The sequence below is a fragment of the Schistocerca gregaria genome, unplaced genomic scaffold, assembly GCF_023897955.1.
Source record: "Schistocerca gregaria isolate iqSchGreg1 unplaced genomic scaffold, iqSchGreg1.2 ptg000338l, whole genome shotgun sequence".
In the NCBI taxonomy this organism is placed as follows: Eukaryota; Metazoa; Arthropoda; class Insecta; order Orthoptera; family Acrididae; genus Schistocerca; species Schistocerca gregaria.
The window spans coordinates 423834-439127 of NW_026061803.1; positions in this window are offsets into that span (position 1 = coordinate 423834).

Sequence of the window (15294 nt, forward strand, 5' to 3'; positions counted from 1 at the left end):
TTGTAGGCCTCGCCACAGAGGCGTGCAGATACTCGAAGCAGCTGTGCCAAGCGCATCATCCCACGCCGAGCCTACTGGCAGGTGTGCGTGCAAGGTTCCTCGTTGTGGAAAACTAGCAAAGCGAACACCCCGACCGACAGTGCCGGCTGTCAGCTAGTGTACAATAAAAACATTATGACAGGTGACAGACTTCCGTCATTCAACAGTCTCTGGTCAATGAATTAGTTCTTTCTTATGATCTTAATGAATTATTGTCAATGTAAACAACGAGACACCAACAGAGATAGTGATAAATGGTTCAAATGGCTCTGAGTACTATGGGACTTAACATCTGAGGTCATCAGTCCCCTAGACCTAGGGTAGTTAGGTTTAAGTAGTTCTAAGGACAGCACACACATCCATGCCCGAGGCAGGATTCGAACCTGCGACCGTAGCAGCAGCGCGGTTCCGGACTGAAGCGCCTAGAAACGATCGGCCACAACGGCCGGCAAAAGCGATAAATGAGGTATTAGTGAAAGATACCGGCTTATTAACATGGCTTGCTTCAAATTTTCAGAAAATGTAACTGATTCGAATATTTGACTAACGTAAAGCCTACCAAAATGGGCTGTATAGTTACGTTCATAGTCTACACATAACTTTGCGGTGCACGGCCGTTGCCCCTGATAACAAAGTACGAGTGCACCACCCTCGTGGATAACATTGCGCCCCCTAGAGTGTGCAGCTGGAACACTGATAGAGGCAGAACATTCCCATTCGTTTGGTGCGCTCTCAAGTGTCATTGATACCTTCTCTGATAATGATCTCTTACCTTCGCCATCAAAATGGCCTACCTCACTGGGAACGCATTTCTGGCCATATGTCCGCATGACCTTTTTTCCTCCTTTTGCTGCGGAAGCTGTGATCTCTGTATCTTGAAACAATACAAACCAAGGGAAAATTGAAATCACTATCTCTCGCCAATAATTAAACGATCTCTATAGTCATACAACACGAGCGAATTGTGTTAAGTAACTGATCGTTCATTTTGGCCGCTGTGCACAACGCAAATACCGTCTCCTTGCGATGAACAGCTTACGAATACAAGAGGTTATATTTATTATTTGCGGGTCGTCTTGCCCCTCAAAAACTGGAGGACAGTAAGTGATCTTGAAATTCGGCGACGTTCCTGGGTGCATTACGTGCTCCCACTTCTGGCCATATGAGGGTACGACGAGAATTCTCCATATAATCGTTCCGATGCGCTCACGTGTTATGTTTTGGAGAGGCATACCGTTGGTTGGGCAAATTGATCATGGTACACTCGCAGGTCAGCGGCATTGTGACACTGCATTCGTTTCCCATGCGTATCTTTTCAGGCTGTCTGCGACCCTCACTGTACTTTTAAGGACGACAATGCGTGATCGCATCGAAAGCACTGGTGTAGGAGGTCTTTGAATGAGTGCATGTTCGGCAAACGTAAACCCCGTGGGCCACGTCGTTATGCATTGGGGATGCATACCGCAGCTCGCCTACATGTTCCAGCGACCATCCAGAGTTCTCAGTCAAACTTGATGAGGAATGGAACGCTCTACCACATTTCCTTACCAACCTCGTGCCCAGCTTGGGACCTGGTTACAGAGCACGCACAGTTGTGTTTGGTGATCACATGCTTTATGGAGAACACGTTCCGCCTTTTGCAATGTGACTACTGTCTTTGAACAAAAACGTCAGTTATGTTCGTATCATTGCATGTTTCTTTGTTACCATCTGTACCATGCAGCAGCAGTTATTTCTATTTTGCTTGACAGTGACACAACATGTGAAAGTTACTTTGGCCCGGAGTTTCGCAAAGCACTATAATCGAAAACGAAAAAGGTCTGACGGGGTCTATTGGGGTGAAGTGAGACCACGGGGGCTGATTCCATACCACTGTGGCGGCTGCTTTATTGTATGAAGGACAGAATTTAGTTGAAAGTACTTGATCTTCATTTCTCGAGTATATGCTGAAGATTAAAGTTAATCGCATGTGAACCGGTACTTTCAGAGACTAAAATAAAGAGCTCCTGCAAACGCTATTTACTATTCTAAAGAAATGTGACTGGGACCCTAGAATACGAAACTGACTACAACTGTATGTAAGCAATATCGGTTTCTGGTGCTCCATTTATGACAATATGAGAATAGGGGGGGGGGGGGCATAGGATAGTGTACCTACAAACACATCTTCTTTCTTGGTCGGTGTTTCAGTTAGTCACCGATTTTAGAACTATATGAAGCAACGCGTACTAGAGGACGCAGTAAGTAGTTCCTGGCATTTTCGACTGCTGCTGTTTTGGGGCCTGAGGTTTTGGTTTCTGCAGGGTTTGCAAATATAACGAGTTCTACATATTTAGTGTTGTGTAATATATTAAAGATATCTGGAGGATACTGTCTGTTCTATGGTTAAAGAATTTTGTGGTGAATAAAATATTGTTTAATTTTGACTAGTTACATAACATGTGGATGAATAAGTTATAGTTCGTGAGTCACAAACCATCTCGTACCTTCAAACGGAAGACCTTGCACCATGGAGTATATGAGATTTGCAAAAGAAGTATGTTTATGTAATGTATTAACGAAGTTACCAGTCTCGAAAAGGGAAATTTGTGATAGCTGCAACAGCTTCTATTTCAGATCGTTGTTAACTTCTAACTGGTTTTTGATAAAACGATTGATTTCGCTTGCTGATTATTCTTGTGTAGTAGAGTAATAACGTAAGACATTTCTCATAGAGAAATACACTACTGACAAATTTTTTTCTCGATTGCAACGATTTGAACTGATATTTGTACCTAGGTACATGACCATGTTGTATCTTGGAACAGTCTCTCATTTGTCAAAAATCTTACTTTTCCGGAGTAATTGTAATTTCAGAAAGAAAGTGCACCACTCCTAAAGTGAATGCTGTCATTTCAAAATAGAATAACAAAATGGAGTAAAGGTCTATTAAAGTGTGAAAGTCTGAAGTGTGTTCCACGGTAAAACACTTTTCGCTAATAATTGTCAAAACTAAGAACAGACACAAAACGCTGTCCAAGCATATAAACGATCGATAGTCGAACAAAAAATCTGAATGCCAGGTGTTCGGACAAACTTCTAGGACTTGTAGAAGGGAGACAGGAAAGAATATTTTGAGTACAAACCCATGCCCAGGAATGTACCGTTTCAGTTCTACAATGGTTTCAACTTCGATTTTTAACTCATCCACTTCTGTTTGAGGGATTAAATTACGCATAAGGCAATACAAAACAATTCGAAATGAAACATAACGTAACACCTGTTTATCACTTAAGCACATTTGTTTGTGTTAAGCCTCCTCGCCCTGTCCATCTGTCACCATATCGTTTGTTCAGATGTCTGCGAACTGCACGATACAAGGGAGTTGGTGCATCATCATGCTGAAACCACATTTCCTGATGGGCAATCAGTGGCACAGCTTTCAAGAACGGCCCCAATATCTTTTGTAGAAACATAAGATATGCAAGACCAGTTAGAGTGGAAGGAGGTACGGCCCAGTTACACGACAGTCTGGAATGCCTGCCAACAAACAAATATCCAACAGGCACCGAATTTCGGAATGTGCTTAGCATGAGGGTTTTTGGCTGCCAGACATGGCTGTTTAGCGCATTCAGAACACAGTCCCTCCCCAGTGAACTCACATTTGTCTGTGAACAGGAGTAGTTGGGTAAGGAAAGGATCAGCACATTTTGTTAGCGCAGGTTGCCTACATCAGGAGCAAGCATACATTCAGTGGAAAACCTATTGGTCTCTTTTGATTGACAAGTCCTTAACTTACTATTTTGCTAAGTGGATTATGACCATCTGAGGATAATCCGTCATTCCAAGAAACCCTCCACACTCCTCCCTTCCCTCTCCTTCTCCCCTTTTCTCCTCCTTCTCCACCACCCCTCTGGAAATTGTCTTGCAATACAAGCACACTTATGATATGGACACATTTGACTAATTAATTAAATCGACCAATTAATTAACCCCTCCCTATCTGGGACACCCCCAGCAGCACCCCTCCCCTCCCCTCCACCCTCCAGGAATTTGTCTGGAAAAAGACCCAATTGATTGGCTAGCAGGTGGAAAATTGATTGCAGTGTATGGAATATTGTTTAACCCTTTATTTGGCAGTGTTGCTTTCAAGCAACATCACATTTACCTTGGCCTTATGGGACAACAAACTCTTCCCAGTGCATTTTACTGGCATTACTGCCTCCAGGCAACATTCCTTTACACACTGCCAACGCCAGATTTTGTAATAGCTTAAGGTTTTCCACACGAGATAGCAGTTTGTGCAGTGGTGTTACAGAGATCTCCTCGTGTGAGCAACAGAGGTGTCTCATTTTGGTTCTAAAAGAGTGGATTTAAATAGATTGAAGAAAAACTGCTAAGATTACTGGCAAGATATACCCAGAGGTAAGTTTACAGCAGAAATATTTCAATCTTTGTTTGGAAATACGTAAGTAGTATAAAACATTTATGTTGCCTGTGAGCAACATTGCCTATAGTTGGGACATGTGCCATTAGTATATTACACATGTTTACGGTGTGACAGAGAAGATATTTTTATTTTTAGGGGCTTTTTAGCAATGGATTCCAGAATATTTTATGGAATTGAAAAAGCGAGAGGAATAGTAGTTCCACTAGAAAACCCGGCTTTGTCTGATCTAAGTGAATCTGAAGACACTGAACTCGAAGCTTTGGCAGGCTGTAGTGATTCCAGAGCGTCAATCTCAGTTCCATAACCAAGTTATACCAGACACTGATTCTGATTTAGGAAGTGAAATCTCAGAAGCAGAACATGTGCAAGGACCTTCTGCAGTGAATCCTTCTAGTGCAAGTGGCAGTCAAGTGAAAAAGTAAATTACAAAAGCAGTCACTTACATGTGGGTAAAGGAAGATACAACTGCTAGGGCAGAAAGTCTCTCTCCTGTGTTTTCTGATGAAGGCAATACACCACTGGGTTATTTCAGAAGATTCTTTGATTCAGAACTAATTGACAAAATTGTGCAGGAAACGAACTTAAACTCTGACCAACGAATTACACGTCAGTAAACAGCAATATAAATTAAATAGAACAATTTTTCGGTGTTCTGATATACATGGGTCTTGTTTCTATGTCTTAGTAGACTGACTATTGCTCTCAGTCAATGAACTGTGAAAAATTCACCAGCATTTTCAGTTTGAAGCGCTTTCAGAAACTCCGCCGATACCTGCATTTTACGAGCAATGAGAATGCTGTGAACTGTTCTGAAAGACTTTTGAAAATAAGACCTGTTCTTGAGTCAATTGTATAGAACTGCCGTGAGCAGAAACAAGAGTCGGCATTTTCTACAGATGAGAAGATGGTTGCATATAAAGGTACAAGAGCAGGTAATTTGCGCCAATATATTCAAATAAGCCACACAAGTGGCGTTTTAAGATTTTTGTTCGTGCTGGTGTGTCTAGAGTTGTCTATGATTTTCTTCCCTATACTGGCAAGGGGATGATAACTGATCTTGCTGATGACGTGAAAATAATGGAATTGGAATACTTTTATTTTGACAATTTATTTTGCAGCCTTGAACTTAAAACATACTTAAAAAACATCAAAACATTGAGTCCATGGGCACCATAAGGAAGAACTGAATAAAGAACTGTCCTCTACATGACGAGAAGCGGTTACTGAATGACGAGTCAGCTATGACTACAGGAAGGACAGTCACTCAGACCTCATTTTAGTAAGGTGGGCAGGCTATAAAATCGTGACACTTGCAAGCTCGTTTTTTGGTGTCCAACCACTCTCAACAGGAAAACGATGGGACAGCAATCAAAAAAGAATTGATGTGCCCTGTCCCAGTAATGTACGTCAGTACAACAAGCACATGGGAGGAGTTGATCTTGCTGGTATGCTGATAGAGCTCTACAGAGTACCAATGAAAACTAGGCGATGGTACATGAGATGGTTTGGATTTATTCTAGATCTGAGTGTTTTAAATGCTTGCCTGCATTTTTCGAAGAGAATCTCTGGACAAGAAGACCTCATCAAAGTCATTTAGGGCAGATACTGCCAATGGTTTGATATTTTCAGGTAAAAGTAAAGTAGGAAGACCTTCAACAGACAAACCACCACCATAAAAGAAGAGGAGGAAGGCAACAGCTCCGACTGTTACACAAGATGTCCGATTTGATAATATGGAGCATTGGCCTGTATACGGTCCCAAAGGTCGTTGTCGTTATTGTCCGTCTGAATATTCTACAGTCATGTGTTCCAATTGCAATCTAGTATTGTACTTCGATCCAAAGAGGAACTGTTTCCAAAAATTCCATTGCAAGAAGAACAAGAAGGGAAAATGAAACAGTTCCATTACACAGCAGGAATGCATAAATGTGTTTATAAATTAAATTATTCACGTACGGCAAACATTTTGCTTCAGGTTATCGGCAAACTCCTTTTTCCTATAATATGTATAAGTGTGATCTACTGCTGGCAATGTTGCTTGTAAGCAACGTTTCATAATTTTCATAATTTTTGTCAAAAATTTGTAAAACTGACTGAATTGTATTTCTTTAAGTATAATAAACAGATATAAGCACTTAATTTTTTTTTATTTTCACCATTTGCCAAATAAAGGGTTAAAAAGTTTCTCATACACAAGACAATGTGTGAAAGATTCTTTATTTAAACAATTTAAGGGATACAAGGCAGTGTATATCATACAGTTCATTTATTTACTTTAAATATTTAAATAGACAAAATTCCATTCACTACAAATTCTTTGAGGGTGAGAAGATACTTGGAATATTAAACAACTTCGAAATTTTTTTTTAGCCCACACGCCCAAACACTTCACTGGGCTTGTCATTCCACATATTACTATATTTGGAGGCCACGCTACCCCTGCTCAGGTCCGTGACTGGCCACTATGAGAGCAGACGTTGCAGTAATCCCCAAACAAAAGAGCTTCTGATGGTGGCTGTCCTTTATTATTTGATTGCTGAGAAATTCCTGTTCAAGCACATGCGCTCTCTCTCTTTCCCCTATCCCCCTCTCTCTCCCTCCACCCCTTCTCCTCACAACCGGTCATGTCCTGTAGTGTAACCCTGCTAGGACTGCATTCACCATTGGCCATGGTCGGATCGAATCACACACAAAGCAGCATTTACCTAGTAAACCCCACCTGTGCATTTCTTAGAGTGAGGTAATATCTCCATCAGATTGATTGTCTAATTAATTAAATCGATGCCCTTCGTGTGGGACAGTTTTCCGTTGCTTTCTATTGGTGGATTACTAGGATTAGAATATTTGATGGGATTCGATCCTACAGCTTCCCAATTTCCGAACCCTACTGTTATTTTTTCCCGTTGCCTCCTATTGGTGTATACTGATACAGTTAAGTCATTTATAGAAAGTCCATTAAGCTGGAGGTAGCTGAAAATTTCAAATTTCAGCTCAGCTGCATGCTGTGTCCATAGAAAATCTGTGGAGATTTCGGACTGGTATGTGTGCTCGCAATAAAGCAACAACAATAAATTGATTAAACGGGGATTGGATATTGCGATTGGATTTTTAAATCTTTGTAGAATTCCTAAATTGGTTCTCTCCACTACATTCGGAAGGAGGAGGAGGAGGAGGAGGAGAAAGGGTGTGTTAGGGGGTACGACAAAGACACAGAAAATACCACAATCCAGGCCGTAGCAGTAGTTGTCATGGCCAGATGTTGGATATCGCTGAAATACATCCTGAATGCACATGCCCAGTGTCCACATGTCACTCGCCAATCTCCTCATGAGCAACCAGCGCCAACGCTCAGAGGTCGGACGGCCGTAGCCAGTTTGGTGGACGCGTGTGTCCGCCAGAGTGCACCACCCTGACGTGGAGGGCGTCTGGAAGTGATTGGAATGGTAGGAATTAGGATGTCATCAACACGTTCATTGCCAACACTTGGCAGTTATCGATATTGAATGACTCAATTTTCCAAGGGGAATACATGCAACACATGCGATCACAGAGACAGCCCAATGCACACTGTGTATTAGTTTGCTGTTTAACTATCGAAAGGGCACTGTGGCTGGGACTTACTCCTGTAGCTGTGTGCAATAACCGACTAGCTGGCCTACTGGAACTTTTCGTTGTAACCACCGATTGCCAGAAAAGCCCATTTGTTATGGCCACATGCCTCCTCTGGCACACGCCTCACATTCGAAACCGCGTCGTCCTAGGAAACCAGCAAAATTTATTTATCGCTGTAATTAGAATTAAATATTACACTTGCAGCCCTAATCTCATAACATTGGACACCGACTCTGGAAATATCCCCCTTATAATTGGGTACAGGTTAACACATAAAATGCTTCATCCTCCTTGGGGGTATTGGTGCATTAGTACAATGGACATCCAGCTCACAAAATAGTTTGATTGGGGTGATCATGTGCCATCACTGTGGATTTTTAGAGTATAAAAGGAGGTGTGATAGGAGCAATCGTACACCTTGCATGTTTATTATTACTGGAGAATCTAGACAATATTGGTTGTTGTTTTCGTCTTCAGTCCTGAGACTGGTCTGATGCAGCTCTCCATGCTACTCTATCCTGTGCAAGCTTCATCATCTGCCAGTACCTACTGCAACCTACATCCTTCTGAATCTGCTTAGTGTATTCATCTCTTGGTCTCCCTCGCCGTTTTTTACCCTCAAAGCTGCCCTCCGATACTAAATTGGTGATCCCTCGGTGTCTCAGAAAATGTCCTACCAACCGATCCCTTCTTCTAGTCAAGTTGTGCCACAAGCTCCTCTTCTCCCCAATTCTATTCAATACCTCCTCATTAAGTATGTGATCTACCCATCTAATCTTCAGCACTCTTCTGTAGAACCACATTTCGAAAGCTTCTATTCTCTTCTTGTCTAAGCTATTTATCGTCCATGTTTCACTTCCATACATAGCTACACTCCAATACAAATATTTTCAGAAACCACTTCCTGACATTTAAATCTATACTCGATGTTAACAAAATTTTCTTCTTCACAAACGCTTTCCTTGCCATTGCCATTCTATATTTTATATCCTCTCTACTTCGGCCATCATCAGTTATTTTGCTCCCCAAATGGCAAAACTCCTTTACAACTTTAAGTGTCTCATTTCCTAATCAAAATCCCTCAGCATCAGCCTCGTTTTGCTTTTGTTGATGTTCATCTTATACCCTCCTTTCAAGACACTGTCCATTTTGTTCAACTGCTATTCCAAGTCCTTTGCTGTCTCTGACGTTCGCCGATGACATTGTAATTCTGTCAGAGTTTTTACTTCTTCTCCATGGATTTTAATACCTACTCTTAACTTTTCTTTTGTTTCCTTCATTGCTTGCTCAATATACAGATTGAATAACAACGGGGACAGGCTACAACCTTGTCTCACTCCCTTCCCAACCACTGCATGCCTTTCATACCCCCCGACTCTTAAAACTGCCATCTGCTTTCTGTACAGATTGTAAATAGCCTTTCGCTCCCTGTATTTTACCCCTGCCACCTTCAGAATTTGAGAGATAGTATTACAACCAACATTGTCAAAAGCTTTCTCTAAGTCTACAAATGCTAGAATCGTAGATTTGCCTTTCCTTAATCTTTCTTCTAAGATACGTCTTAGGGTAGGTATTGCCTCACGTGTTCCAACATTACTATGGAATCCAAGGTGATCTTCCCCGAGGTCGGCTTCTACAAGTTTTTCCATTCGTCTGTAAAGAATGCACGTTAGTATTTTACAGCTGTGACTTATTAAACTGATAGGTAATTTTCACATCTGTCCACGCCTGCTTTCTTTGTGATTCGAATTATTATATTCTTCTTGAAGTATGAGGGTATTTCACCTGTCTCATACCAAATGGTAGAATTTTGTCAGAACTGACTCTCCCAAGGCTGTCAGTAGTTCTAATGGAATCTTGTCTACTCCCGGGGCCTTGTTTCGACTCAGGTCTTTCAGTGCTCTGTCAAGCTCTACATGCAGTATCATATCTCCTATTTCACCTTCTCCTACATCCTCTTCGATTTCGATAATATTATCCTCAAGTACATTGCCCTTGTATAGACCCTCTATATACTCCTTCCACCTTTCTGCTTTCCCTTCTATGCTTAGAACTGGGTTTCCATCTGAGCTCTTGATATCCATGCAATTGGTTCTCCTTTCTCCAAAGGTCTCTTTAATCTTCCTGTAGGCAGTATCTATCATACCCCTTGTGTGATAAGCCTCTATATCCTTACATTTATAGTCTAGCCATCCCTGCTTAGTCATTTTCCACTTGCTGTCGATCTCATTTTTGAGACGTTTGTATTCCTTTTTGCCTGTTTCATTTATTGCATTTTTATATTTTCTCCTTTCATCAGTTAAATTGAGTATTTCTTCTGTTACCCAAGGATTTCTACTAGCCCTCGTGTTTTAACCTACTTGATCCTCTGCTGCCTTGACTATTTCATCCCTCAAAGCTACCCATTCTTCTTCAACTGTATTTCATTCCCCCATTCCTGTCAATTGTTCTGTTATGCTCTCCCTGGAACTCTGTACAACCTCTGGTTCTTTCAGTTTATCCAGGTCTCATGTCCTTAAATTCCCTCCTTTTTGCAATTTCTTCAGCTTTAATCTTCATTTCATAACCAATAGATTGTGGCCAGAGTCCAAATCTGCCCCTGGAAATGTCTTGCACAAATATTGGTAATATAAGTTTTATCGAAATAGGTATGATCTTTAGCAGCACGAATTTAAATGTTGTGGTGTCCTAACAGAGGATGGAGGGAAGACAGGGGTTTAAGGTCAGTCTACAAGTTCTGAATGGTGAGAAGTAAATGCCGGCAGACAAATATCCAGTGAAGGGAGGTTGATGATTTGGATCAGCGTCAAACGGTGTCACAGGGCATCTACAAGAGATGCAGATGTTGAGACTCGATACTTGCAGCAGGGGTCGGATTAGCACATTTGATTTGTGTTCAGACTATCTATTACACTGAATGCTAATTCTAAACATTAGAAAAAGTAAAGGAGGCGATTTGTTGCACAACACAAGTCAATATCTAAAGCCATGGGAGCTGCACTACATGAGTCTGCAGACAGCCTCTCTCATGGATCATATCAGCACATGGAATTGTTTTTCAACGGCTGGCGCGGATGATGGATGTAGTGGAGTCTCATACAGGTACTAATCGACTGCTACTATATTTTTAATGATCGGCCTATCCAAAATTCATGCATGTGGACCATAAGGGAAAGGGCAAGTCTTGGGATTTTTAATAGTTTGGTGTACAATAAACGCAAATATTCTTGTAGAATATCAGACAGTACATGGGATGTCAGCACTACGACCACACCTATGGGAAACTTTGAAGATAAATTGAATAACGCATTATACGAGGTTTTTCTCGAATTTTACCGATTTCATCACGAAATACTGATGTGAAATACGTTGAAATTGAGGGAAAATCGATAAAATATGTAAAATCACAAAAAACTAGTTAAATATACAAAATTAGAGAAGAATGCCATGAGATATGAAGCTAGCGAAGTCAATAGGACTCCATATTCTGGATGAGGGTGGTAGAATGGCGCCACATAAAGACACCTTAATAGCGGAGATGGCAATATTATCGTGCACAAGAGCAATACAACCTAAAATCGAACCATTACATCTGTGTGCAAGAGGAAGGCTACAAGGGGCAATGGTAAACTGTAGGACTGTTACACATTCTCTGGCGCTGCCTATAGTGCTTATTTCCTTCTAAGATGTCGCTGTTCCTTCGTATGCATTTTTGCCTGCTGACGACCATTTTATGGGACTGTTGTGAAAAGATCACAATTTCTGAACTGTAATTGGCCTTCATACTTTTAGAGAGGTGTATGACACCAGGTGTTTACAAAGTTGGAGTGTTTGTTTTACAAAGAATTAATGCCTTCTTTGGCGTGATAAGTAGTAGTTTTATCACCTTACAGTGCGTCACCATAGTTCACCATAAAGAAACTCACCGGAAGAATGTATATCATGCGCTTTATTGCACTGGAATATTAACAGCGTTGTATTCCACACGACTCAGAAGTCACAAGCAGCACAGCTCTAGCAATATAGCGTGTTTAATGCATGACCATGTAGCCCTTCGAATGTGTTTATGTTCCACGATAATTTCTCTCTTTCTGATACCTTACTTGTATGGGAGCCAAACACAGGACCAATAATTTGGAATATTTTATATGAATCTACTGTGCTACCAGTTCTAAACTACATTCGTCTGGAGCTCAATCATGCACAAATTTCTTCTTTACGATGATCTGTTATATCATCACAACACTTTCATATCTACCATACACCGATAAGGGGTGCTAACCTCTTCCACATGTCTGCATCTGGAGATGCGCTGTGAGTACGATTGGTGTAGAATAGTCTCCCTGAACACCTGTTACGGATTCAGCTCTCTCTGTTCCTTCACGAGACCTGGGGTTTAATGGGTATAATAACCTCCTACTTCTAGTCAGTTGAAAATTAAATAGGAGACAGTTTTTAGGGAGGGTTGGTCAAAGACAGTGCAAGGAGACCTTTCAATATCCAACTTTATCTAATCAATGCAAGAATAGTCTGTGACCCACATCCACGCAGGGAAAGATGGGCAATCGTAATACTAAATTACGCAGTATGATCAAACTGCTAGAAATATGTAGATAACCTAACTTCATGAGTAGAGATGCTGTCTGGTCTACTTTGTGCAGTACATCCGTTCATCGATAATTCTTGTACATATGCACCAGTCATCTATCTACATTCGCAATGGTACTCGCAAAGTAGAGGGGGGCAGTTTAGTGATGATGTAGAACCTGGGAAACATGCTACCATGTCACTGGTCAGCGTTGACATTATGGAAAAACTGATAATATTGCTGAAATTGATAGCACCATCAACTGTGGTGCTTATTACAGTGCATCGGTGGCATCTTTTCCATCTACTGGTACATGGTTGATTACCACATAATGATTGACCGACTCCACCTGTTTGAGGGGGAGAGAGTCTTTATGAGAGCAACACGTTCCAGGGATGACCAGCACTGATTCCTTATATTGCAGCTATGTACGTGATATCTGTTTCAATCATAATGGAACACCAAGACGTCTGCTACCCCCATCACTATTGAAGATGAGATTAAATGTACAGGTCATCACCTCTGTATAGCTGTTTGGAAACGCTCCACAATGCCGCAAACTCTTCCAGTTTCCACATGTTGTGATGTTTTCCACATTTTTGTCAGTAAGAAACACCGCCTCTCTCTTATTTCAACCATCCTGTGTGCTGTGAGAACAGCATCATAGTTTACACCATGCAATGTCCAGCTTTCTGTGAGAGCCAATGGATCGAAATGTGTTTATGTCGGTTTAACACCTGACACAGACCTTGAAGTCATGGTGGATAAAAAAAAAAAACGTATGGCGGTGTACAAAGCTGCAGACATATACTACTTCGATGTGTTACAGCGGAAAGCAACATATCAAACAAAGGCCCAATGACACTCTTTTTTAATTGATAGTCTGTGGGATATGGTGGTCCTACAGTGCAGGTCCTGAAGCGACTTCGATCACTGGTTACCTGCTCCAGTCGAGCAGTACCTGTATATTTTCAGTAGGATCTCCACATAGCACACAGACGGTACTTGTTTTTGACATATCGGAAGAGAGGAACACAGTAATACCTTATCAAATTCTCTATTGGGTGAGAGTGAAGTTTTTATAGCTCATAGTTTCTTTCTATTGGATGGTACAAAATAACGAAGATAGAGATAACGTTTTCGTGACAGATAGAAATGCACCCTGAGGGATGCTGTGCGCTAAGTCCGCCGCTGGCGGCCGGAGTGGCCGTGCGTTCTAGGCGCTACAGTCTGGAGCCGAGAGACCGCTACCGTCGCAAGTTAGAATCCTGTCTCGGGCATGGATGTGTGTGTGATGTCCTTAGAACTAATTAAACCTAACTAACCTAAGTTCTAGGCAACTGATGAGCTCAGAAGTTAAGTCGCATAGTGCTCAGAGCCATTTGAACCATTTGTAGTTTGAAAACATCCCTCAGAGCTGTAGCAAAATCATTGTCCATCTTCTAGTTCACATATTATGTGGAGTCTACCTAACTTTCCTCATAAACACTACTGTAACTGCTGGTACTGTCTTTCCTACTAGCTTGTGTCGCAGGAGAAAGCTTTGTTTGGCACTGGCTTTACACATTGCACCCGGTTAGCAGAGCTACGACAAAATGTTCCCATTTCCACCACACGGTAAAAAGATGGTCCCGTTGCATTAACTCAGCTCTCCGTGTTTGTCTCTCCAACTTCGGCTCAGTTACGACTCAAACTGTGATGACCACATGGACAAGGCTGCAGTGAGATCGTGGCAGAGACCGAGGGAGAGTTACAAGGTGCAGAGGGACTGATTAAAATCACGATGGAGTTTTGCCGTACAGGGTCCTTAGCAGACAGGATCGAAAGAGGTAACTAGTTTTGAGATAGGAGAGTGCCGTGAATATAATCTACCAGTGGCTGTAATCATGAAAATGTGAATCTCGTGTCACTGTCGCCTCCCGTCGGGTACAGTGTTCGCCGGGTGCAAGTCTTTCTACATCTACATTCATACTCCGCAAGCCACCTGACGGTGTGTGGAGGAGGGTACCCTGAGTACCTCTATCGGTTCTCCCTTCTACTCCAGTCTTGTATTGTTCGTAGAAAGATGTATTGTCGGTATGCTTCTGTGGGGGTTCTAATCTCTCTGATTTTATCCTCATGGTCTCTTCGCGAGATATACGTAGGAGGGAGCAATATACTGCTTGACACTTCGGTGAAGGTATGTTCTCGAAACTTTAACAAAAGCCCGTACCGAGCTACTGAGCGTCTCTCCTGCAGAGTCTTCCACTGGAGTTTATCTTTCATCCCGTAACGCTTTCGCGATTACTAAATGATCCTGTAACGAAGCGCGCTGCTCTCCGTTGGATCTTCTCTGTCTCTTCTATCAAACCTATCTGGTGCGGATCCCACACTGCTGAGCAGTATTCAAGCAGTGGGCGAACAAGCGTACTGCAGCCTACTTCCTTTTTTTTCGGATTGCATTTCCTTGGGATTCTTCCAACGTATCTCAGTCTGGCATCTGATTTACCGACGATCAACTTTATATGATCATTCCATTTTAAATCACTCCTAATGCGTACTCCCAGATAATTTATGCAATTAACTGCTTCCAGTCGCTGACCTATTTTGTAGATAAATAAGGGATCTATCTTTCTATGTTTTCGCA